The sequence below is a fragment of the Vicugna pacos genome, unplaced genomic scaffold (assembly GCF_048564905.1).
Source record: "Vicugna pacos unplaced genomic scaffold, VicPac4 scaffold_193, whole genome shotgun sequence".
In the NCBI taxonomy this organism is placed as follows: Eukaryota; Metazoa; Chordata; class Mammalia; order Artiodactyla; family Camelidae; genus Vicugna; species Vicugna pacos.
The window spans coordinates 333,659-359,118 of NW_027328872.1; the positions used below are offsets into that span (position 1 = coordinate 333,659).

General features: G+C 45.0%; 2 long non-coding RNA genes across 2 annotated transcripts in view; both read left to right on the forward strand.

The window, feature by feature from the left end:
- Nucleotides 1–1,461: 1,461 nt before the first annotated feature.
- Nucleotides 1,462–11,824, forward strand: LOC140695282 (uncharacterized). Its single transcript, XR_012070973.1, has 3 exons — nucleotides 1,462–1,680; nucleotides 4,881–4,953; nucleotides 11,619–11,824. It is a non-coding gene; the product is annotated as an uncharacterized lncRNA (long non-coding RNA).
- A 5,648-nt stretch (nucleotides 11,825–17,472) lies between these two features.
- LOC140695286 (uncharacterized) overlaps nucleotides 17,473–25,460 on the forward strand; it is a 41,927-nt gene continuing 33,939 nt past the window's right edge. Inside the window, exon 1 of the long non-coding RNA XR_012070977.1 lies at nucleotides 17,473–17,556. This is a non-coding gene — a long non-coding RNA (uncharacterized lncRNA). The remainder of the gene's footprint in view (nucleotides 17,557–25,460) is intronic.

Genomic DNA, 25,460 nt, shown 5'->3' on the forward strand with positions numbered 1-25,460 from the left:
GACGGAAAACCTAGACAGATAGAATGCAAATTGGCAGTCCAAACTGTTAAAGGGTTCATGTCGGCTCTTTACGGTTGAAGCCTCCGAAACCAACAGGAACCATGAAATAACTATTGGAAACTTGAAATAACCCCCAAACTTGGATACACTTGTGCATTGGTGCCCTTTACTCCCAATGACACCTACTGGCCAATATTGGCATTTCAAGGGGTAACATCCCTCTCTAGGAAAATACAAGAGGAAAGAAACCAAATATATACATGTAGGTTTGAATCCAAAAGCACCTAGAGGCATTCTAGCTAGGAGAACCCTGCTGCAATTATGCTAGTCTATGGAGAACCAGGTGTTCTTCTATCAGTGATGAGAACGCTTAATCATCCGATCATGTTGGGTAAAGCCATTTAACGCAACCAAGTCTGCACCCGCATGATATAGTGCCCACGGGGGCTTGACTCAAGTGAAAGACGATCCACATAAGCTGTGTCTTTTATATCATTGGCGACTTTTACAGTACAGTTCTCTTTCTGACTTGTACTATTTACCTATACTGTCTTGAAAAATTGAGGCCTAATACAGATTCAAGTTCAGTCAGATTCCCCTCTCTTACCACACTCCCTTCACCCCAGGGAAGACATAAACACAACATTTGCTGAATCTAGCGGAAGGCCATCGTTTCTAGGTGTGAGCTAAGTATTCAATTCCTATCTATTTCAGCCAAGTTTATTGGACCTTTAAGGAGTTCACTGTTGTTCACAGAGTGTGAAGCTGGAGGAACTCTGATTCTAGGAGGGGCTTGTTTTACTCGTAATGGCTTCATTGCAGCTCAGCTACTGATCCTTCAAAATGGATGCCTGTGTGGAGGGGAGGGAAGGCAAGTGCTTGCTAGCTAGGCCCAAACCTGGGAAAAGGCTTACCTGGGCTTGGTGAATTCTGGTCTGAATGGCTTGGGAAGGCCCCTTGGGAAGTGTGGATTCCCATGACCTCTTCCAAGAACAGGAGCGTTTTGATCATCTCGGCCATCTCTTCTCTTGCAGACGTCAGGGACCTTGGACCCGTTCTTGGAGAAGAGAATTGAGGAACTTCCTCAAGTCCACGTTGGCACTCCGTATGTTTCTGCCAGTATCAGCGAGGTTCAATATGTCTCATGAATGTCTTTTGAGCCTGGTATCCTCTACAGCTGTCTCCACGCCAGTATTCTCCATTGTAGCAGAACATCTCTCATCCATGTGTTCGCATCTCTCCTCAATCCGTTCAGCCAGCTTTTCGGCCAGCTTCTCTTCGTGTCTCCCCTAAAGTTGACTTCACCAGGACTGGGCAAGTCTGAAAGTACCTCGGAGCCTCACCAGTAAGCTGATGACAGGCAGATCTTCCACTGTCTGCCCTTTCAGGTTCTGGAAACTGACCTGTGACCTCAGGTCTTTGGGCAGCAGCAGTATCTCGAACTTACACAGCTTCCCGGACCAAACACCTAAGCCAAGCTCCACAGAGGGCGGCAGCCCCTCCATCACACTGATCCACCCACAGAACTCTGCCCGGTTACCTAGGATCCAACAGCCACAACAAGCCTCGCGGTACACATCAACATTCCACCTGGAATCCAACCGCTAACTGCCATCCCCAATGGCTGCTGCATCTTGTCAGTGTTGGGGGAGGGGCTGCATCCGACGAGAAGTTCCTAAGGTAAATGTGATTCTACCCACTAGCGTCCCATGGGCCTTTCTTCTTCCCTCTTTCCTTTTGTTCAGATCTCTATGCACAGTACCAATGGAGGGAAGTGTGTCCCTTTTCAGTTGATGGTTTCACACGTCTTTAAACTTTCTAACAGTTCACAGTACACAGAGACCCACTAAAGGAGACTTATGTTCCTATAATATCCGTACACCCGGAACACATATGCGTCGCCTGATTTCTGCTGAAACACCCGCACTCTCAGGACATGGATCCATTGGTTTCATGGGGGCTGAAATTCCAAGAAATGAAACCAACCCCAATGTGCACTTTGCTGTCAGTCTCTTTTGCTCTTAGTACACTTTGGCAGAGCTACTTGCCTTTGTTATAGGCTTCTTACAATTCTTCTCTACGTAGCCTAGAATATGGCATTCCTTCATCCTGTTGGAAGACATACAAGTCTACATCACGGACTAGGAATCCATTTGATTCCAAATCGGCATTAGGGTTAGGTCACGATATGTTCTTATGAATCAAAATTTACGAATATGAATGCACGCCTCCGAATACAAGTGTGCTGAGTACATGCAAGCCGCGATAATGGGTCGATGCATGCTGAATGATCCTTGATATCACCTTAAGTATTTTCTTTTGAATAATCATGGTTCCCTTGGTAAATATCAGCCAACCGTACCATTTTGGTGTTTGCTTGTTGGTTTGATTCTTTGTTGGTCTGCTTCTCGCTTGTATTGCAAACACGACAGGCCATGCATCTCTCCTTAAGCATGAAACAGAGAGTCAAATAAGCTGATTCACTTAACAGAGTGCTTCCAATCACCTATGATTTCCTGCTTCCCTCTCCCATCTTTAGGGTTTTGATGTCCTCCTTGACTTCTTCTTGTTTCTTCTTTGCCACTCCTGCTCTTCTTGCATTTCCAATAATGGTTTCTTCTTTCCATTTCATCTTGCTGCTTTTCTATTCAGGGTAGATTTCTCAACCATTCTTGTAGGATAAGTTTTGAACTGCTGAATTCTTTTAAGATTGGCCGGTTTGTGGAATTTTCTAGCTCTGCCGTTATTAGGACTGGCGGTCATGTGGCATAGGCTCCCCTAGGTGGCAGCATTTGGCCATTCAGGATATGGTCTGTGTCCTGGCACTCCTCCCTCTCCTGCAATATTGCTGCCGAGATATCAGCTGAATCCCCTCTTGAGGTTCCCTTGTGACTATGTTGTTTCCTCCAGGTGCATTTTAAATCACTGTGATATTCGTGAGCTTTGTTGATTTGAATCATACAGCTGCTGGTAGGTCTATAGGGATTCCACCTCCTTTGGATGCTGTGTAATTCCTGAATTCGCATACATGATTCTTTCTTGGCTTTCAGGAAGTTTCAGTCTGATTTTTCTACAGATAAATTTTCAGACATTTTTTGTTTCCTTATCTCTTGCTTTTCCATCTGGGACCCTTATGAATTCTAGTCTTTCATGCCCTGTCTTAACCCAGGGTTCAACAGCAATGTTTACATTGCTTTGCACTTGCTTTCCTATGTCTGCTTCTGACCGAGGTTTTTCTGATCCCATGTCTTCACAGTCATTCACGCGTCCCTCTGCATTATCTTGTCTGCTTACGACTAAATTTTAGCCCTGATATTATCACATACATTGAGTTTCCTGATATTTTTTGGCTCGTCTTTAGACTTTCTCTTCCCCTTTTCCGGTATTCTGCCTTATGTGATTCTGAGACACTGTTGTTTTTCAGTGATTTCCTGACCTCCATTTTCAACACATGGTCTGGATAGCGTTTTGCAGTCTAGTTGTTTGAAAGCTTATCTTTTGGGCCTTCAATATCTTTGGAACTGAAAATGGTACTTCCTGTTTCTTTTACTGTACTTCTTCACCTCTACTGCTCAGGTAATATCAGGTATGTAATGTGGACTTCTAGGGCTTTGTTAAGTGAAAATTTTAGACTTTTGGCTCTACGCAATTCCATGGGATTTCTGTGCGGACAATTTCTCCTAGACATTGATGCCATATCGTGTTCCTGTGTGTGTTGTCTGGTATATCTCCAATTGCTGTTGTTGCATTAGTTTTGATGAAAAACCAATACTATTTCGATTTGCATAACTTCATTTTGATAATGCTTATCTCACAATTCTGAAAGTGCGCAGGACACTTCCTCTTGTGGAAATGAAGCTTTTAAAGGTTCTCAGCTCTGCATTCTGCTCTATGTCATTTTGGAGTGTTTCCAAAACAGCAAACTGAGAGTGCGCTTGTGCTTTGTAGTTCCACGGGAATGTCCCAATGAAAGCAGTTCTTCTCAGAGCTTCTCTGTCTACAGAAACACCAGTGGAAGCATATCTATGGATGTCACATATCAGGGCCTGCTGGAATGATCCCGCAGACCTACCTTGGTGTCCTCGGTGCCGTACAGTGCTGGTGCCATCCAAAATGTAGCATCCGTTTTAGGGAGATAAGGCTGTAGGTAATGCTTCCTCTTCTAACACTGTGGACTAGGACCACTCTTCCTTGTCCTCTCATCCTTGTGGCACGGGTGCACGAAGGCAACCACACAGCTGTTGCGCATCCTGTGCCTCAAACCAAGCCATAATCCCAGCCCAGGTTATGAATGTAGCAGATCCTAAGGCTTTTCATTCTGATTTCAAAACCAAGGCCCCCTGGATCCCTCAGACCAGATGAACGATATCTCTGATTCAGCCCCACACGTGCTCTATTGGTAAAATGCCCAATTGGTCCCTGGTCCTGCAGATGCACTGGGTGTGGCCATGGGACATATTGGTAATCTCAACCACGTGACCAGTTTTGATGCTTTATCATTGGTACACATTTTGGTTTGCTCTCTTGCTTCGACCCACCACATCCCACAATGCACTCCAGATCCCTGAGACTCAGCGTGTGCCATCATTCGTAGCCCTATCCCTCACAGAACGTTGCCTCTGCTACCTCAAATGTGGCAGCTGGGATCTTGGACTCCGAATCAACTGTGGGGATATTTTGCGCTGGTTTCTTTGAGTTCTGTCAGCCAAGCATCTGCTGTGCACTCTTGTAAATCTCAGCACATCACCTTCTATCCCATGTCTCCTGTCCGCTTGAGAGTGTGCGTCCAAGTTAAACAGAGTTTCACCCTTGTTGCTCCATCACCAGGGGTCAGACCCTCACTGGATTCCATTTCCTGCTTTGCCTTCTCCTGCTTCCAGGTGTCCTGAGGCCTCATCCTGTCTTTGGAAGTAACTGACCTCTCTTCGGCAAGTGTCCTGTGCCAAGGGCTGGGTGAGTGGATGTTTCCATTGCTCTGTTCATGGGAGCGAGTGAGTGCAGGTTGCACTTCTTCTCTGCCATCTGGGCATCGATGAATCAACACTATCCAGATACATTTCACAGAAATGTGATATTTGCTTAGCTCTTTGTTTCTATACAGCCGTGGTGGGAGGGATGGTCCGAATACACCTGTTTTGACATTGTGTTGATATCTCATTTGCAGTCTTTAAGAAGTTTAAAAGAATTCATTTACATGTTTTGGGAGTTATACGAAAATGAAGTTATTTTTTGAAACACACTCAATCGACCTAGAAGCCAGACTTGTCAATTTTGGTAACATTTTGTCAGCTCGACGGAAAACCTAGACAGATAGAATGCAAATTGGCAGTCCAAACTGTTAAAGGGTTCATGTCGGCTCTTTACGGTTGAAGCCTCCGAAACCAACAGGAACCATGAAATAACTATTGGAAACTTGAAATAACCCCCAAACTTGGATACACTTGTGCATTGGTGCCCTTTACTCCCAATGACACCTACTGGCCAATATTGGCATTTCAAGGGGTAACATCCCTCTCTAGGAAAATACAAGAGGAAAGAAACCAAATATATACATGTAGGTTTGAATCCAAAAGCACCTAGAGGCATTCTAGCTAGGAGAACCCTGCTGCAATTATGCTAGTCTATGGAGAACCAGGTGTTCTTCTATCAGTGATGAGAACGCTTAATCATCCGATCATGTTGGGTAAAGCCATTTAACGCAACCAAGTCTGCACCCGCATGATATAGTGCCCACGGGGGCTTGACTCAAGTGAAAGACGATCCACATAAGCTGTGTCTTTTATATCATTGGCGACTTTTACAGTACAGTTCTCTTTCTGACTTGTACTATTTACCTATACTGTCTTGAAAAATTGAGGCCTAATACAGATTCAAGTTCAGTCAGATTCCCCTCTCTTACCACACTCCCTTCACCCCAGGGAAGACATAAACACAACATTTGCTGAATCTAGCGGAAGGCCATCGTTTCTAGGTGTGAGCTAAGTATTCAAATCCTATCTATTTCAGCCAAGTTTATTGGACCTTTAAGGAGTTCACTGTTGTTCACAGAGTGTGAAGCTGGAGGAACTCTGATTCTAGGAGGGGCTTGTTTTACTCGTAATGGCTTCATTGCAGCTCAGCTACTGATCCTTCAAAATGGATGCCTGTGTGGAGGGGAGGGAAGGCAAGTGCTTGCTAGCTAGGCCCAAACCTGGGAAAAGGCTTACCTGGGCTTGGTGAATTCTGGTCTGAATGGCTTGGGAAGTCCCCTTGGGAAGTGTGGATTCCCATGACCTCTTCCAAGAACAGGAACGTTTTGATCATCTCTGCCATCTCTTCTCTTGCAGACGTCAGGGACCTTGGACCCGTTCTTGGAGAAGAGAATTGAGGAACTTCCTCAAGTCCACGTTGGCACTCCGTATGTTTCTGCCAGTATCAGCGAGGTTCAATATGTCTCATGAATGTCTTTTGAGCCTGGTATCCTCTACAGCTGTCTCCACGCCAGTATTCTCCATTGTAGCAGAACATCTCTCATCCATGTGTTCGCATCTCTCCTCAATCCGTTCAGCCAGCTTTTCGGCCAGCTTCTCTTCGTGTCTCCCCTAAAGTTGACTTCACCAGGACTGGGCAAGTCTGAAAGTACCTCGGAGCCTCACCAGTAAGCTGATGACAGGCAGATCTTCCACTGTCTGCCCTTTCAGGTTCTGGAAACTGACCTGTGACCTCAGGTCTTTGGGCAGCAGCAGTATCTCGAACTTACACAGCTTCCCGGACCAAACACCTAAGCCAAGCTCCACAGAGGGCGGCAGCCCCTCCATCACACTGATCCACCCACAGAACTCTGCCCGGTTACCTAGGATCCAACAGCCACAACAAGCCTCGCGGTACACACCAACATTCCACCTGGAATCCAACCGCTAACTGCCATCCCCAATGGCTGCTGCATCTTGTCAGTGTTGGGGGAGGGGCTGCATCCGACGAGAAGTTCCTAAGGTAAATGTGATTCTACCCACTAGCGTCCCATGGGCCTTTCTTCTTCCCTCTTTCCTTTTGTTCAGATCTCTATGCACAGTACCAATGGAGGGAAGTGTGTCCCTTTTCAGTTGATGGTTTCACACGTCTTTAAACTTTCTAACAGTTCACAGTACACAGAGACCCACTAAAGGAGACTTATCTTCCTATAATATCCGTACACCCGGAACACATATGCGTCGCCTGATTTCTGCTGAAACACCCGCACTCTCAGGACATGGATCCATTGGTTTCATGGGGGCTGAAATTCCAAGAAATGAAACCAACCCCAATGTGCACTTTGCTGTCAGTCTCTTTTGCTCTTAGTACACTTTGGCAGAGCTACTTGCCTTTGTTATAGGCTTCTTACAATTCTTCTCTACGTAGCCTAGAATATGGCATTCCTTCATCCTGTTGGAAGACATACAAGTCTACATCACGGACTAGGAATCCATTTGATTCCAAATCGGCATTAGGGTTAGGTCACGATATGTTCTTATGAATCAAAATTTACGAATATGAATGCACGCCTCCGAATACAAGTGTGCTGAGTACATGCAAGCCGCGATAATGGGTCGATGCATGCTGAATGATCCTTGACATCACCTTAAGTATTTTCTTTTGAATAATCATGGTTCCCTTGGTAAATATCAGCCAACCGTACCATTTTGGTGTTTGTTTGTTGGTTTGATTCTTTGTTGGTCTGCTTCTCGCTTGTATTGCAAACAGGACAGGCCATGCATCTCTCCTTAAGCTTGAAACAGAGAGTCAAATAAGCTGATTCACTTAAGAGAGTGCTTCCAATCACCTATGATTTCCTGCTTCCCTCTCCCATCTTTAGGGTTTTGATGTCCTCCTTGCCTTCTTCTTGTTTCTTCTTTGCCACTCCTGCTCTTCTTGCATTTCCAATAATGGTTTCTTCTTTCCATTTCATCTTGCTGCTTTTCTATTCAGGGTAGATTTCTCAACCATTCTTGTAGGATAAGTTTTGAACTGCTGAATTCTTTTAAGATTTGCCGGTTTGTGGAAATTTCTAGCTCTGCCGTTATTAGGACTGGCGGTCATGTGGCATAGGCTCCCCTAGGTGGCAGCATTTGGCCATTCAGGATATGGTCTGTGTCCTGGCACTCCTCCCTCTCCTGCAATATTGCTGCCGAGATATCAGCTGAATCCCCTCTTGAGGTTCCCTTGTGACTATGTTGTTTCCTCCAGGTGCATTTTAAATCACTGTGATATTCGTGAGCTTTGTTGATTTGAATCATACAGCTGCTGGTAGGTCTATTGGGATTCCACCTCCTTTGGATGCTGTGTAATTCCTGAATTCGCATACATGAATCTTTCTTGGCTTTCAGGAAGTTTCAGTCTGATTTTTCTACAGATAAATTTTCAGACATTTTTTGTTTCCTTATCTCTTGCTTTTCCATCTGGGACCCTTATGAATTCTAGTCTTTCATGCCCTGTCTTAACCCAGGGTTCAACAGCAATGTTTACATTGCTTTGCACTTGCTTTCCTATGTCTGCTTCTGACCGAGGTTTTTCTGATCCCATGTCTTCACAGTCATTCACGCGTCCCTCTGCATTATCTAGTCTGCTTACGACTAAATTTTAGCCCTGATATTATCACATCCATTGAGTTTCCTGATATTTTTTGGCTCGTCTTTAGACTTTCTCTTCCCCTATTCCGGTATTCTGCCTTATGTGATTCTGAGACACTGTTGTTTTTCAGTGATTTCCTGACCTCCATTTTCAACACATGGTCTGGATAGCGTTTTGCAGTCTAGTTGTTTGAAAGCTTATCTTTTGGGCCTTCAATATCTTTGGAACTGAAAATGGTACTTCCTGTTTCTTTTACTGTACTTCTTCACCTCTACTGCTCAGGTAATATCAGGTATGTAATGTGGACTTCTAGGGCTTTGTTAAGTGAAAATTTTAGACTTTTGGCTCTACGCAATTCCATGGGATTTCTGTGCGGACAATTTCTCCTAGACATTGATGCCATATCGTGTTCCTGTGTGTGTTGTCTGGTATATCTCCAATTGCTGTTGTTGCATTAGTTTTGATGAAAAACCAATACTATTTCGATTTGCATAACTTCATTTTGATAATGCTTATCTCACAATTCTGAAAGTGCGCAGGACACTTCCTCTTGTGGAAATGAAGCTTTTAAAGGTTCTCAGCTCTGCATTCTGCTCTATGTCATTTTGGAGTGTTTCCAAAACAGCAAACTGAGAGTGCGCTTGTGCTTTGTAGTTCCACGGGAATGTGCCAATGAAAGCAGTTCTTCTCAGAGCTTCTCTGTCTACAGAAACACCAGTGGAAGCATATCTATGGATGTCACATATCAGGGCCTGCTGGAATGATCCCGCAGACCTACCTTGGTGTCCTCGGTGCCGTACCGTGCTGGTGCCATCCAAAATGTAGCATCCGCTTTAGGGAGATAAGGCTGTAGGTAATGCTTCCTCTTCTAACGCTGTGGACTTGGACCACTCTTCCTTGTCCTCTCATCCTTGTAGCACGGGTGCACAAAGGCAACCACACAGCTGTTGCGCATCCTGTGCCTCAAACCAAACCATAATCCCAGCCCAGGTTATGAATGTAGCAGATCCTAAGTCTTTTCATTCTGATTTCAAAACCAAGGCCCCCTGGATCACTCAGACCAGATGAACGATATCTCTGATTCAGCCCCACACGTGCTCTATTGGCAAAATGCCCAATTGGTCCCTGGTCCTGCAGATGCACTGGGTGTGGCCATGGGACATATTGGTAATCTCAACCACGTGACCAGTTTTGATGCTTTATCATTGGTACACATTTTGGTTTGCTCTCTTGATTCGACCCACCACATCCCACAATGCACTCCAGATCCCTGAGACTCAGTGTGTGCCATCATTCGTAGCCCTATCCCTCACAGAACGTTGCCTCTGCTACCTCAAATGTGGCAGCTGGGATCTTGGACTCCGAATCAACTGTGGGGATATTTTGCGCTGGTTTCTTTGAGTTCTGTCAGCCAAGCATCTGCTGTGCACTCTTGTAAATCTCAGCACATCACCTTCTATCCCATGTCTCCTGTCCGCTTGAGAGTGTGCGTCCAAGTTAAACAGAGTTTCACCCTTGTTGCTCCATCACCAGGGGTCAGACCCTCACTGGATTCCATTTCCTGCTTTGCCTTCTCCTGCTTCCAGGTGTCCTGAGGCCTCATCCTGTCTTTGGAAGTAACAGACCTCTCTTCGGCAAGTGTCCTGTGCCAAGGGCTGGGTGAGTGGATGTTTCCATTGCTCTGTTCATGGGAGCGAGTGAGTGCAGGTTGCACTTCTTCTCTGCCATCTGGGCATCGATGAATCAACACTATCCAGATACATTTCACAGAAATGTGATATTTGCTTAGCTCTTTGTTTCTATACAGCCGTGGTGGGAGGGATGGTCCGAATACACCTGTTTTGACATTGTGTTGATATCTCATTTGCAGTCTTTAAGAAGTTTAAAAGAATTCATTTACATGTTTTGGGAGTTATACGAAAATGAAGTTATTTTTTGAAACACACTCAATCGACCTAGAAGCCAGACTTGTCAATTTTGGTAACATTTTGTCAGCTCGACGGAAAACCTAGACAGATAGAATGCAAATTGGCAGTCCAAACTGTTAAAGGGTTCATGTCGGCTCTTTACGGTTGAAGCCTCCGAAACCAACAGGAACCATGAAATAACTATTGGAAACTTGAAATAACCCCCAAACTTGGATACACTTGTGCATTGGTGCCCTTTACTCCCAATGACACCTACTGGCCAATATTGGCATTTCAAGGGGTAACATCCCTCTCTAGGAAAATACAAGAGGAAAGAAACCAAATATATACATGTAGGTTTGAATCCAAAAGCACCTAGAGGCATTCTAGCTAGGAGAACCCTGCTGCAATTATGCTAGTCTATGGAGAACCAGGTGTTCTTCTATCAGTGATGAGAACGCTTAATCATCCGATCATGTTGGGTAAAGCCATTTAACGCAACCAAGTCTGCACCCGCATGATATAGTGCCCACGGGGGCTTGACTCAAGTGAAAGACGATCCACATAAGCTGTGTCTTTTATATCATTGGCGACTTTTACAGTACAGTTCTCTTTCTGACTTGTACTATTTACCTATACTGTCTTGAAAAATTGAGGCCTAATACAGATTCAAGTTCAGTCAGATTCCCCTCTCTTACCACACTCCCTTCACCCCAGGGAAGACATAAACACAACATTTGCTGAATCTAGCGGAAGGCCATCGTTTCTAGGTGTGAGCTAAGTATTCAATTCCTATCTATTTCAGCCAAGTTTATTGGACCTTTAAGGAGTTCACTGTTGTTCACAGAGTGTGAAGCTGGAGGAACTCTGATTCTAGGAGGGGCTTGTTTTACTCGTAATGGCTTCATTGCAGCTCAGCTACTGATCCTTCAAAATGGATGCCTGTGTGGAGGGGAGGGAAGGCAAGTGCTTGCTAGCTAGGCCCAAACCTGGGAAAAGGCTTACCTGGGCTTGGTGAATTCTGGTCTGAATGGCTTGGGAAGGCCCCTTGGGAAGTGTGGATTCCCATGACCTCTTCCAAGAACAGGAGTGTTTTGATCATCTCTGCCATCTCTTCTCTTGCAGACGTCAGGGACCTTGGACCCGTTCTTGGAGAAGAGAATTGAGGAACTTCCTCAAGTCCACGTTGGCACTCCTTATGTTTCTGCCAGTATCAGCGAGGTTCAATATGTCTCATGAATGTCTTTTGAGCCTGGTATCCTCTACAGCTGTCTCCACGCCAGTATTCTCCATTGTAGCAGAACATCTCTCATCCATGTGTTCGCATCTCTCCTCAATCCGTTCAGCCAGCTTTTCGGCCAGCTTCTCTTCGTGTCTCCCCTAAAGTTGACTTCACCAGGACTGGGCAAGTCTGAAAGTACCTCGGAGCCTCACCAGTAAGCTGATGACAGGCAGATCTTCCACTGTCTGCCCTTTCAGGTTCTGGAAACTGACCTGTGACCTCAGGTCTTTGGGCAGCAGCAGTATCTCGAACTTACACAGCTTCCCGGACCAAACACCTAAGCCAAGCTCCACAGAGGGCGGCAGCCCCTCCATCACACTGATCCACCCACAGAACTCTGCCTGGTTACCTAGGATCCAACAGCCACAACAAGCCTCGCGGTACACACCAACATTCCACCTGGAATCCAACCGCTAACTGCCATCCCCAATGGCTGCTGCATCTTGTCAGTGTTGGGGGAGGGGCTGCATCCGAAGAGAAGTTCCTAAGGTAAATGTGATTCTACCCACTAGCGTCCCATGGGCCTTTCTTCTTCCCTCTTTCCTTTTGTTCAGATCTCTATGCACAGTACCAATGGAGGGAAGTGTGTCCCTTTTCAGTTGATGGTTTCACACGTCTTTAAACTTTCTAACAGTTCACAGTACACAGAGACCCACTAAAGGAGACTTATGTTCCTATAATATCCGTACACCCGGAACACATATGCGTCGCCTGATTTCTGCTGAAACACCCGCACTCTCAGGACATGGATCCATTGGTTTCATGGGGGCTGAAATTCCAAGAAATGAAACCAACCCCAATGTGCACTTTGCTGTCAGTCTCTTTTGCTCTTAGTACACTTTGGCAGAGCTACTTGCCTTTGTTATAGGCTTCTTACAATTCTTCTCTACGTAGCCTAGAATATGGCATTCCTTCATCCTGTTGGAAGACATACAAGTCTACATCACGGACTAGGAATCCATTTGATTCCAAATCGGCATTAGGGTTAGGTCACGATATGTTCTTATGAATCAAAATTTACGAATATGAATGCACGCCTCCGAATACAAGTGTGCTGAGTACATGCAAGCCGCGATAATGGGTCGATGCATGCTGAATGATCCTTGACATCACCTTAAGTATTTTCTTTTGAATAATCATGGTTCCCTTGGTAAATATCAGCCAACCGTACCATTTTGGTGTTTGCTTGTTGGTTTGATTCTTTGTTGGTCTGCTTCTCGCTTGTATTGCAAACACGACAGGCCATGCATCTCTCCTTAAGCTTGAAACAGAGAGTCAAATAAGCTGATTCACTTAAGAGAGTGCTTCCAATCACCTATGATTTCCTGCTTCCCTCTCCCATCTTTAGGGTTTTGATGTCCTCCTTGCCTTCTTCTTGTTTCTTCTTTGCCACTCCTGCTCTTCTTGCATTTCCAATAATGGTTTCTTCTTTCCATTTCATCTTGCTGCTTTTCTATTCAGGGTAGATTTCTCAACCATTCTTGTAGGATAAGTTTTGAACTGCTGAATTCTTTTAAGATTTGCCGGTTTGTGGAAATTTCTAGCTCTACCGTTATTAGGACTGGCGGTCATGTGGCATAGGCTCCCCTAGGTGGCAGCATTTGGCCATTCAGGATATGGTCTGTGTCCTGGCACTCTTCCCTCTCCTGCAATATTGCTGCCGAGATATCAGCTGAATCCCCTCTTGAGGTTCCCTTGTGACTATGTTGTTTCCTCCAGGTGCATTTTAAATCACTGTGATATTCGTGAGCTTTGTTGATTTGAATCATACAGCTGCTGGTAGGTCTATTGGGATTCCACCTCCTTTGGATGCTGTGTAATTCCTGAATTCGCATACATGATTCTTTCTTGGCTTTCAGGAAGTTTCAGTCTGATTTTTCTACAGATAAATTTTCAGACATTTTTTGTTTCCTTATCTCTTGCTTTTCCATCTGGGACCCTTATGAATTCTAGTCTTTCATGCCCTGACTTAACCCAGGGTTCAACAGCAATGTTTACATTGCTTTGCACTTGCTTTCCTATGTCTGCTTCTGACCGAGGTTTTTCTGATCCCATGTCTTCACAGTCATTCACGCGTCCCTCTGCATTATCTAGTCTGCTTACGACTAAATTTTAGCCCTGATATTATCACATCCATTGAGTTTCCTGATATTTTTTGGCTCGTCTTTAGACTTTCTCTTCCCCTTTTCCGGTATTCTGCCTTATGTGATTCTGAGACACTGTTGTTTTTCAGTGATTTCCTGACCTCCATTTTCAACACATGGTCTGGATAGCGTTTTGCAGTCTAGTTGTTTGAAAGCTTATCTTTTGGGCCTTCAATATCTTTGGAACTGAAAATGGTACTTCCTGTTTCTTTTACTGTACTTCTTCACCTCTACTGCTCAGGTAATATCAGGTATGTAATGTGGACTTCTAGGGCTTTGTTAAGTGAAAATTTTAGACTTTTGGCTCTACGCAATTCCATGGGATTTCTGTGCGGACAATTTCTCCTAGACATTGATGCCATATCGTGTTCCTGTGTGTGTAGTCTGGTATATCTCCAATTGCTGTTGTTGCATTAGTTTTGATGAAAAACCAATACTATTTCGATTTGCATAACTTCATTTTGATAATGCTTAACTCACAATTCTGAAAGTGCGCAGGACACTTCCTCTTGTGGAAATGAAGCTTTTAAAGGTTCTCAGCTCTGCATTCTGCTCTATGTCATTTTGGAGTGTTTCCAAAACAGCAAACTGAGAGTGCGCTTGTGCTTTGTAGTTCCACGGGAATGTGCCAATGAAAGCAGTTCTTCTCAGAGCTTCTCTGTCTACAGAAACACCAGTGGAAGCATATCTATGGATGTCACATATCAGGGCCTGCTGGAATGATCCCGCAGACCTACCTTGGTGTCCTCGGTGCCGTACCGTGCTGGTGCCATCCAAAATGTAGCATCCGCTTTAGGGAGATAAGGCTGTAGGTAATGCTTCCTCTTCTAACGCTGTGGACTTGGACCACTCTTCCTTGTCCTCTCATCCTTGTGGCACGGGTGCACGAAGGCAACCACACAGCTGTTGCGAATCCTGTGCCTCAAACCAAACCATAATCCCAGCCCAGGTTATGAATGTAGCAGATCCTAAGGCTTTTCATTCTGATTTCAAAACCAAGGCCCCCTGGATCCCTCAGACCAGATGAACGATATCTCTGATTCAGCCCCACACGTGCTCTATTGGCAAAATGCCCAATTGGTCCCTGGTCCTGCAGATGCACTGGGTGTGGCCATGGGACATATTGGTAATCTCAACCACGTGACCAGTTTTGATGCTTTATCATTGGTACACATTTTGGTTTGCTCTCTTGCTTCGACCCACCACATCCCACAATGCACTCCAGATCCCTGAGACTCAGCGTGTGCCATCATTCGTAGCCCTATCCCTCACAGAACGTTGCCTCTGCTACCTCAAATTTGGCAGCTGGGATCTTGGACTCTGAATCAACTGTGGGGATATTTTGCGCTGGTTTCTTTGAGTTCTGTCAGCCAAGCATCTGCTGTGCACTCTTGTAAATCTCAGCACATCACCTTCTATCCCATGTCTCCTGTCCGCTTGAGAGTGTGCGTCCAAGTTAAACAGAGTTTCACCCTTGTTGCTCCATCACCAGGGGTCAGACCCTCACTGGATTCCATTTCCTGCTTTGCCTTCTCCTGCTTCCAGGTGTCCTGAGGCCTCATCCTGTCTTTGGAAGTAACAGACCTCTCTTCGGCAAGTGTCCTGTGCCAAGGGCTGGGTGAGTGGATGTTTCCATTGCTCTGTTCATGGGAGCGAGTGAGTGCAGGTTGCACTTCTTCTCTGCCAACTGGGCATCGATGAATCAACACTATCCAGATACATTTCACAGAAATGTGATATTTGCTTAGCTCTTTGTTTCTATACAGCCGTGGTGGGAGGGATGGTCCGAATACACCTGTTTTGACATTGTGTTGATATCTCATTTGCAGTCTTTAAGAAGTTTAAAAGAATTCATTTACATGTTTTGGGAGTTATACGAAAATGAAGTTATTTTTTGAAACACACTCAATCGACCTAGAAGCCAGACTTGTCAATTTTGGTAACATTTTGTCAGCTCGACGGAAAACCTAGACAGATAGAATGCAAATTGGCAGTCCAAACTGTTAAAGGGTTCATGTCGGCTCTTTACGGTTGAAGCCTCCGAAACCAACAGGAACCATGAAATAACTATTGGAAACTTGAAATAACCCCCAAACTTGGATACACTTGTGCATTGGTGCCCTTTACTCCCAATGACACCTACTGGCCAATATTGGCATTTCAAGGGGTAACATCCCTCTCTAGGAAAATACAAGAGGAAAGAAACCAAATATATACATGTAGGTTTGAATCCAAAAGCACCTAGAGGCATTCTAGCTAGGAGAACCCTGCTGCAATTATGCTAGTCTATGGAGAACCAGGTGTTCTTCTATCAGTGATGAGAACGCTTAATCATCCGATCATGTTGGGTAAAGCCATTTAACGCAACCAAGTCTGCACCCGCATGATATAGTGCCCACGGGGGCTTGACTCAAGTGAAAGACGATCCACATAAGCTGTGTCTTTTATATCATTGGCGACTTTTACAGTACAGTTCTCTTTCTGACTTGTACTATTTACCTATACTGTCTTGAAAAATTGAGGCCTAATACAGATTCAAGTTCAGTCAGATTCCCCTCTCTTACCACACTCCCTTCACCCCAGGGAAGACATAAACACAACATTTGCTGAATCTAGCAGAAGGCCATCGTTTCTAGGTGTGAGCTAAGTATTCAATTCCTATCTATTTCAGCCAAGTTTATTGGACCTTTAAGGAGTTCACTGTTGTTCACAGAGTGTGAAGCTGGAGGAACTCTGATTCTAGGAGGGGCTTGTTTTACTCGTAATGGCTTCATTGCAGCTCAGCTACTGATCCTTCAAAATGGATGCCTGTGTGGAGGGGAGGGAAGGCAAGTGCTTGCTAGCTAGGCCCAAACCTGGGAAAAGGCTTACCTGGGCTTGGTGAATTCTGGTCTGAATGGCTTGGGAAGGCCCCTTGGGAAGTGTGGATTCCCATGACCTCTTCCAAGAACAGGAGCGTTTTGATCATCTCTGCCATCTCTTCTCTTGCAGACGTCAGGGACCTTGGACCCGTTCTTGGAGAAGAGAATTGAGGAACTTCCTCAAGTCCACGTTGGCACTCCGTATGTTTCTGCCAGTATCAGCGAGGTTCAATATGTCTCATGAATGTCTTTTGAGCCTGGTATCCTCTACAGCTGTCTCCACGCCAGTATTCTCCATTGTAGCAGAACATCTCTCATCCATGTGTTCGCATCTCTCCTCAATCCGTTCAGCCAGCTTTTCGGCCAGCTTCTCTTCGTGTCTCCCCTAAAGTTGACTTCACCAGGACTGGGCAAGTCTGAAAGTACCTCGGAGCCTCACCAGTAAGCTGATGACAGGCAGATCTTCCACTGTCTGCCCTTTCAGGTTCTGGAAACTGACCTGTGACCTCAGGTCTTTGGGCAGCAGCAGTATCTCGAACTTACACAGCTTCCCGGACCAAACACCTAAGCCAAGCTCCACAGAGGGCGGCAGCCCCTCCATCACACTGATCCACCCACAGAACTCTGCCCGGTTACCTAGGATCCAACAGCCACAACAAGCCTCGCGGTACACACCAACATTCCACCTGGAATCCAACCGCTAACTGCCATCCCCAATGGCTGCTGCATCTTGTCAGTGTTGGGGGAGGGGCTGCATCCGACGAGAAGTTCCTAAGGTAAATGTGATTCTACCCACTAGCGTCCCATGGGCCTTTCTTCTTCCCTCTTTCCTTTTGTTCAGATCTCTATGCACAGTACCAATGGAGGGAAGTGTGTCCCTTTTCAGTTGATGGTTTCACACGTCTTTAAACTTTCTAACAGTTCACAGTACACAGAGACCCACTAAAGGAGACTTATGTTCCTATAATATCCGTACACCCGGAATACATATGCGTCGCCTGATTTCTGCTGAAACACCCGCACTCTCAGGACATGGATCCATTGGTTTCATGGGGGCTGAAATTCCAAGAAATGAAACCAACCCCAATGTGCACTTTGCTGTCAGTCTCTTTTGCTCTTAGTACACTTTGGCAGAGCTACTTGCCTTTGTTATAGGCTTCTTACAATTCTTCTCTACGTAGCCTAGAATATGGCATTCCTTCATCCTGTTGGAAGACATACAAGTCTACATCACGGACTAGGAATCCATTTGATTCCAAATCGGCATTAGGGTTAGGTCACGATATGTTCTTATGAATCAAAATTTACGAATATGAATGCACGCCTCCGAATACAAGTGTGCTGAGTACATGCAAGCCGCGATAATGGGTCGATGCATGCTGAATGATCCTTGACATCACCTTAAGTATTTTCTTTTGAATAATCATGGTTCCCTTGGTAAATATCAGCCAACCGTACCATTTTGGTGTTTGCTTATTGGTTTGATTCTTTGTTGGTCTGCTTCTCGCTTGTATTGCAAACACGACAGGCCATGCATCTCTCCTTAAGCTTGAAACAGAGAGTCAAATAAGCTGATTCACTTAAGAGAGTGCTTCCAATCACCTATGATTTCCTGCTTCCCTCTCCCATCTTTAGGGTTTTGATGTCCTCCTTGCCTTCTTCTTGTTTCTTCTTTGCCACTCCTGCTCTTCTTGCATTTCCAATAATGGTTTCTTCTTTCCATTTCATCTTGCTGCTTTTCTATTCAGGGTAGATTTCTCAACCATTCTTGTAGGATAAGTTTTGAACTGCTGAATTCTTTTAAGATTTGCCGGTTTGTGGAAATTTCTAGTTCTGCCGTTATTAGGACTGGCGGTCATGTGGCATAGGCTCCCCTAGGTGGCAGCATTTGGCCATTCAGGATATGGTCTGTGTCCTGGCACTCTTCCCTCTCCTGCATTATTGCTGCCGAGATATCAGCTGAATCCCCTCTTGAGGTTCCCTTGTGACTATGTTGTTTCCTCCAGGTGCATTTTAAATCACTGTGATATTCGTGAGCTTTGCTGATTTGAATCATACAGCTGCTGGTAGGTCTATTGGGATTCCACCTCCTTTGGATGCTGTGTAATTCCTGAATTCGCATACATGATTCTTTCTTGGCTTTCAGGAAGTTTCAGTCTGATTTTTCTACAGATAAATTTTCAGACATTTTTTGTTTCCTTATCTCTTGCTTTTCCATCTGGGACCCTTATGAATTCTAGTCTTTCATGCCCTGTCTTAACCCAGGGTTCAACAGCAATGTTTACATTGCTTTGCACTTGCTTTCCTATGTCTGCTTCTGACCGAGGTTTTTCTGATCCCATGCCTTCCCAGCCATTCACGCGTCCCTCTGCATTATCTAGTCTGCTTACGACTAAATTTTAGCCCTGATATTATCACATCCATTGAGTTTTCTGATATTTTTTGGCTCGTCTTTAGACATTCTCTTCCCCTTTTCCGGTATTCTGCCTTATGTGATTCTGAGACACTGTTGTTTTTCAGTGATTTCCTGACCTCCGTTTTCAACACATGGTCTGGATAGCGTTTTGCAGTCTAGTTGTTTGAAAGCTTATCTTTTGGGCCTTCAATATCTTTGGAACTGAAAATGGTACTTCCTGTTTCTTTTACTGTACTTCTTCACCTCTACTGCTCAGGTAATATCAGGTATGTAATGTGGACTTCTAGGGCTTTGTTAAGTGAAAATTTTAGACTTTTGGCTCTACGCAATTCCATGGGATTTCTGTGCGGACAATTTCTCCTAGACATTGATGCCATATCGTGTTCCTGTGTGTGTTGTCTGGTATATCTCCAATTGCTGTTGTTGCATTAGTTTTGATGAAAAACCAATACTATTTCGATTTGCATAACTTCATTTTGATAATGCTTATCTCACAATTCTGAAAGTGCGCAGGACACTTCCTCTTGTGGAAATGAAGCTTTTAAAGGTTCTCAGCTCTGCATTCTGCTCTATGTCATTTTGGAGTGTTTCCAAAACAGCAAACTGAGAGTGCGCTTGTGCTTTGTAGTTCCACGGGAATGTGCCAATGAAAGCAGTTCTTCTCAGAGCTTCTCTGTCTACAGAAACACCAGTGGAAGCATATCTATGGATGTCACATATCAGGGCCTGCTGGAATGATCCCGCAGACCTACCTTGGTGTCCTCGGTGCCGTACCGTGCTGGTGCCATCCAAAATGTAGCATCCGCTTTAGGGAGATAAGGCTGTAGGTAATGCTTCCTCTTCTAACGCTGTGGACTTGGACCACTCTTCCTTGTCCTCTCATCCTTGTGGCACGGGTGCACGAAGGCAACCACACAGCTGTTGCGCATCCTGTGCCTCAAACCAAACCATAATCCCAGCCCAGGTTATGAATGTAGCAGATCCTAAGGCTTTTCATTCTGATTTCAAAACCAAGGCCCCCTGGATCCCTCAGACCAGATGAACGATATCTCTGATTCAGCCCCACACGTGCTCTATTGGCAAAATGCCCAATTGGTCCCTGGTCCTGCAGATGCACTGGGTGTGGCCATGGGACATATTGGTAATCTCAACCACGTGACCAGTTTTGATGCTTTATCATTGGTACACATTTTGGTTTGCTCTCTGGCTTCGACCCACCACATCCCACAATGCACTCCAGATCCCTGAGACTCAGCGTGTGCCATCATTCGTAGCCCTATCCCTCACAGAACGTTGCCTCTGCTACCTCAAATTTGGCAGCTGGGATCTTGGACTCTGAATCAACTGTGGGGATATTTTGCGCTGGTTTCTTTGAGTTCTGTCAGCCAAGCATCTGCTGTGCACTCTTGTAAATCTCAGCACATCACCTTCTATCCCATGTCTCCTGTCCGCTTGAGAGTGTGCGTCCAAGTTAAACAGAGTTTCACCCTTGTTGCTCCATGACCAGGGGTCAGACCCTCACTGGATTCCATTTCCTGCTTTGCCTTCTCCTGCTTCCAGGTGTCCTGAGGCCTCATCCTGTCTTTGGAAGTAACAGACCTCTCTTCGGCAAGTGTCCTGTGCCAAGGGCTGGGTGAGTGGATGTTTCCATTGCTCTGTTCATGGGAGCGAGTGAGTGCAGGTTGCACTTCTTCTCTGCCAACTGGGCATCGATGAATCAACACTATCCAGATACATTTCACAGAAATGTGATATTTGCTTAGCTCTTTGTTTCTATACAGCCGTGGTGGGAGGGATGGTCCGAATACACCTGTTTTGACATTGTGTTGATATCTCATTTGCAGTCTTTAAGAAGTTTAAAAGAATTCATTTACATGTTTTGGGAGTTATACGGAAATGAAGTTATTTTTTGAAACACACTCAATCGACCTAGAAGCCAGACTTGTCAATTTTGGTAACATTTTGTCAGCTCGACGGAAAACCTAGACAGATAGAATGCAAATTGGCAGTCCAAACTGTTAAAGGGTTCATGTCGGCTCTTTACGGTTGAAGCCTCCGAAACCAACAGGAACCATGAAATAACTATTGGAAACTTGAAATAACCCCCAAACTTGGATACACTTGTGCATTGGTGCCCTTTACTCCCAATGACACCTACTGGCCAATATTGGCATTTCAAGGGGTAACATCCCTCTCTAGGAAAATACAAGAGGAAAGAAACCAAATATATACATGTAGGTTTGAATCCAAAAGCACCTAGAGGCATTCTAGCTAGGAGAACCCTGCTGCAATTATGCTAGTCTATGGAGAACCAGGTGTTCTTCTATCAGTGATGAGAACGCTTAATCATCCGATCATGTTGGGTAAAGCCATTTAACGCAACCAAGTCTGCACCCGCATGATATAGTGCCCACGGGGGCTTGACTCAAGTGAAAGACGATCCACATAAGCTGTGTCTTTTATATCATTGGCGACTTTTACAGTACAGTTCTCTTTCTGACTTGTACTATTTACCTATACTGTCTTGAAAAATTGAGGCCTAATACAGATTCAAGTTCAGTCAGATTCCCCTCTCTTACCACACTCCCTTCACCCCAGGGAAGACATAAACACAACATTTGCTGAATCTAGCGGAAGGCCATCGTTTCTAGGTGTGAGCTAAGTATTCAATTCCTATCTATTTCAGCCAAGTTTATTGGACCTTTAAGGAGTTCACTGTTGTTCACAGAGTGTGAAGCTGGAGGAACTCTGATTCTAGGAGGGGCTTGTTTTACTCGTAATGGCTTCATTGCAGCTCAGCTACTGATCCTTCAAAATGGATGCCTGTGTGGAGGGGAGGGAAGGCAAGTGCTTGCTAGCTAGGCCCAAACCTGGGAAAAGGCTTACCTGGGCTTGGTGAATTCTGGTCTGAATGGCTTGGGAAGGCCCCTTGGGAAGTGTGGATTCCCATGACCTCTTCCAAGAACAGGAGCGTTTTGATCATCTCTGCCATCTCTTCTCTTGCAGACGTCAGGGACCTTGGACCCGTTCTTGGAGAAGAGAATTGAGGAACTTCCTCAAGTCCACGTTGGCACTCCGTATGTTTCTGCCAGTATCAGCGAGGTTCAATATGTCTCATGAATGTCTTTTGAGCCTGGTATCCTCTACAGCTGTCTCCACGCCAGTATTCTCCATTGTAGCAGAACATCTCTCATCCATGTGTTCGCATCTCTCCTCAATCCGTTCAGCCAGCTTTTCGGCCAGCTTCTCTTCGTGTCTCCCCTAAAGTTGACTTCACCAGGACTGGGCAAGTCTGAAAGTACCTCGGAGCCTCACCAGTAAGCTGATGACAGGCAGATCTTCCACTGTCTGCCCTTTCAGGTTCTGGAAACTGACCTGTGACCTCAGGTCTTTGGGCAGCAGCAGTATCTCGAACTTACACAGCTTCCCGGACCAAACACCTAAGCCAAGCTCCACAGAGGGCGGCAGCCCCTCCATCACACTGATCCACCCACAGAACTCTGCCCGGTTACCTAGGATCCAACAGCCACAACAAGCCTCGCGGTACACACCAACATTCCACCTGGAATCCAACCGCTAAATGCCATCCCCAATGGCTGCTGCATCTTGTCAGTGTTGGGGGAGGGGCTGCATCCGATGAGAAGTTCCTAAGTTAAATGTGATTCTACCCACTAGCGTCCCATGGGCCTTTCTTCTTCCCTCTTTCCTTTTGTTCAGATCTCTATGCACAGTACCAATGGAGGGAAGTGTGTCCCTTTTCAGTTGATGGTTTCACACGTCTTTAAACTTTCTAACAGTTCACAGTACACAGAGACCCACTAAAGGAGACTTATGTTCCTATAATATCCGTACACCCGGAACACATATGCGTCGCCTGATTTCTGCTGAAACACCCGCACTCTCAGGACATGGATCCATTGGTTTCATGGGGGCTGAAATTCCAAGAAATGAAACCAACCCCAATGTGCACTTTGCTGTCAGTCTCTTTTGCTCTTAGTACACTTTGGCAGAGCTACTTGCCTTTGTTATAGGCTTCTTACAATTCTTCTCTACGTAGCCTAGAATATGGCATTCCTTCATCCTGTTGGAAGACATACAAGTCTACATCACGGACTAGGAATCCATTTGATTCCAAATCGGCATTAGGGTTAGGTCACGATATGTTCTTATGAATCAAAATTTACGAATATGAATGCACGCCTCCGAATACAAGTGTGCTGAGTACATGCAAGCCGCGATAATGGGTCGATGCATGCTGAATGATCCTTGACATCACCTTAAGTATTTTCTTTTGAATAATCATGGTTCCCTTGGTAAATATCAGCCAACCGTACCATTTTGGTGTTTGCTTGTTGGTTTGATTCTTTGTTGGTCTGCTTCTCGCTTGTATTGCAAACACGACAGGCCATGCATCTCTCCTTAAGCTTGAAACAGAGAGTCAAATAAGCTGATTCACTTAAGAGAGTGCTTCCAATCACCTATGATTTCCTGCTTCCCTCTCCCATCTTTAGGGTTTTGATGTCCTCCTTGCCTTCTTCTTGTTTCTTCTTTGCCACTCCTGCTCTTCTTGCATTTCCAATAATGGTTTCTTCTTTCCATTTCATCTTGCTGCTTTTCTATTCAGGGTAGATTTCTCAACCATTCTTGTAGGATAAGTTTTGAACTGCTGAATTCTTTTAAGATTTGCCGGTTTGTGGAATTTTCTAGCTCTGCCGTTATTAGGACTGGCGGTCATGTGGCATAGGCTCCCCTAGGTGGCAGCATTTGGCCATTCAGGATATGGTCTGTGTCCTGGCACTCCTCCCTCTCCTGCAATATTGCTGCCGAGATATCAGCTGAATCCCCTCTTGAGGTTCCCTTGTGACTATGTTGTTTCCTCCAGGTGCATTTTAAATCACTGTGATATTCGTGAGCTTTGTTGATTTGAATCATACAGCTGCTGGTAGGTCTATTGGGATTCCACCTCCTTTGGATGCTGTGTAATTCCTGAATTCGCATACATGATTCTTTCTTGGCTTTCAGGAAGTTTCAGTCTGATTTTTCTACAGATAAATTTTCAGACATTTTTTGTTTCCTTATCTCTTGCTTTTCCATCTGGGACCCTTATGAATTCTAGTCTTTCATGCCCTGTCTTAACCCAGGGTTCAACAGCAATGTTTACATTGCTTTGCACTTGCTTTCCTATGTCTGCTTCTGACCGAGGTTTTTCTGATCCCATGTCTTCACAGTCATTCACGCGTCCCTCTGCATTATCTAGTCTGCTTACGACTAAATTTTAGCCCTGATATTATCACATCCATTGAGTTTCCTGATATTTTTTGGCTCGTCTTTAGACTTTCTCTTCCCCTTTTCCGGTATTCTGCCTTATGTGATTCTGAGACACTGTTGTTTTTCAGTGATTTCCTGACCTCCATTTTCAACACATGGTCTGGATAGCGTTTTGCAGTCTAGTTGTTTGAAAGCTTATCATTTGGGCCTTCAATATCTTTGGAACTGAAAATGGTACTTCCTGTTTCTTTTACTGTACTTCTTCACCTCTACTGCTCAGGTAATATCAGGTATGTAATGTGGACTTCTAGGGCTTTGTTAAGTGAAAATTTTAGACTTTTGGCTCTACGCAATTCCATGGGATTTCTGTGCGGACAATTTCTCCTAGACATTGATGCCATATCGTGTTCCTGTGTGTGTTGTCTGGTATATCTCCAATTGCTGTTGTTGCATTAGTTTTGATGAAAAACCAATACTATTTCGATTTGCATAACTTCATTTTGATAATGCTTATCTCACAATTCTGAAAGTGCGCAGGACACTTCCTCTTGTGGAAATGAAGCTTTTAAAGGTTCTCAGCTCTGCATTCTGCTCTATGTCATTTTGGAGTGTTTCCAAAACAGCAAACTGAGAGTGCGCTTGTGCTTTGTAGTTCCACGGGAATGTGCCAATGAAAGCAGTTCTTCTCAGAGCTTCTCTGTCTACAGAAACACCAGTGGAAGCATATCTATGGATGTCACATATCAGGGCCTGCTGGAATGATCCCGCAGACCTACCTTGGTGTCCTCGGTGCCGTACCGTGCTGGTGCCATCCAAAATGTAGCATCCGCTTTAGGGAGATAAGGCTGTAGGTAATGCTTCCTCTTCTAACGCTGTGGACTTGGACCACTCTTCCTTGTCCTCTCATCCTTGTGGCACGGGTGCACGAAGGCAACCACACAGCTGTTGCGCATCCTGTGCCTCAAACCAAACCATAATCCCAGCCCAGGTTATGAA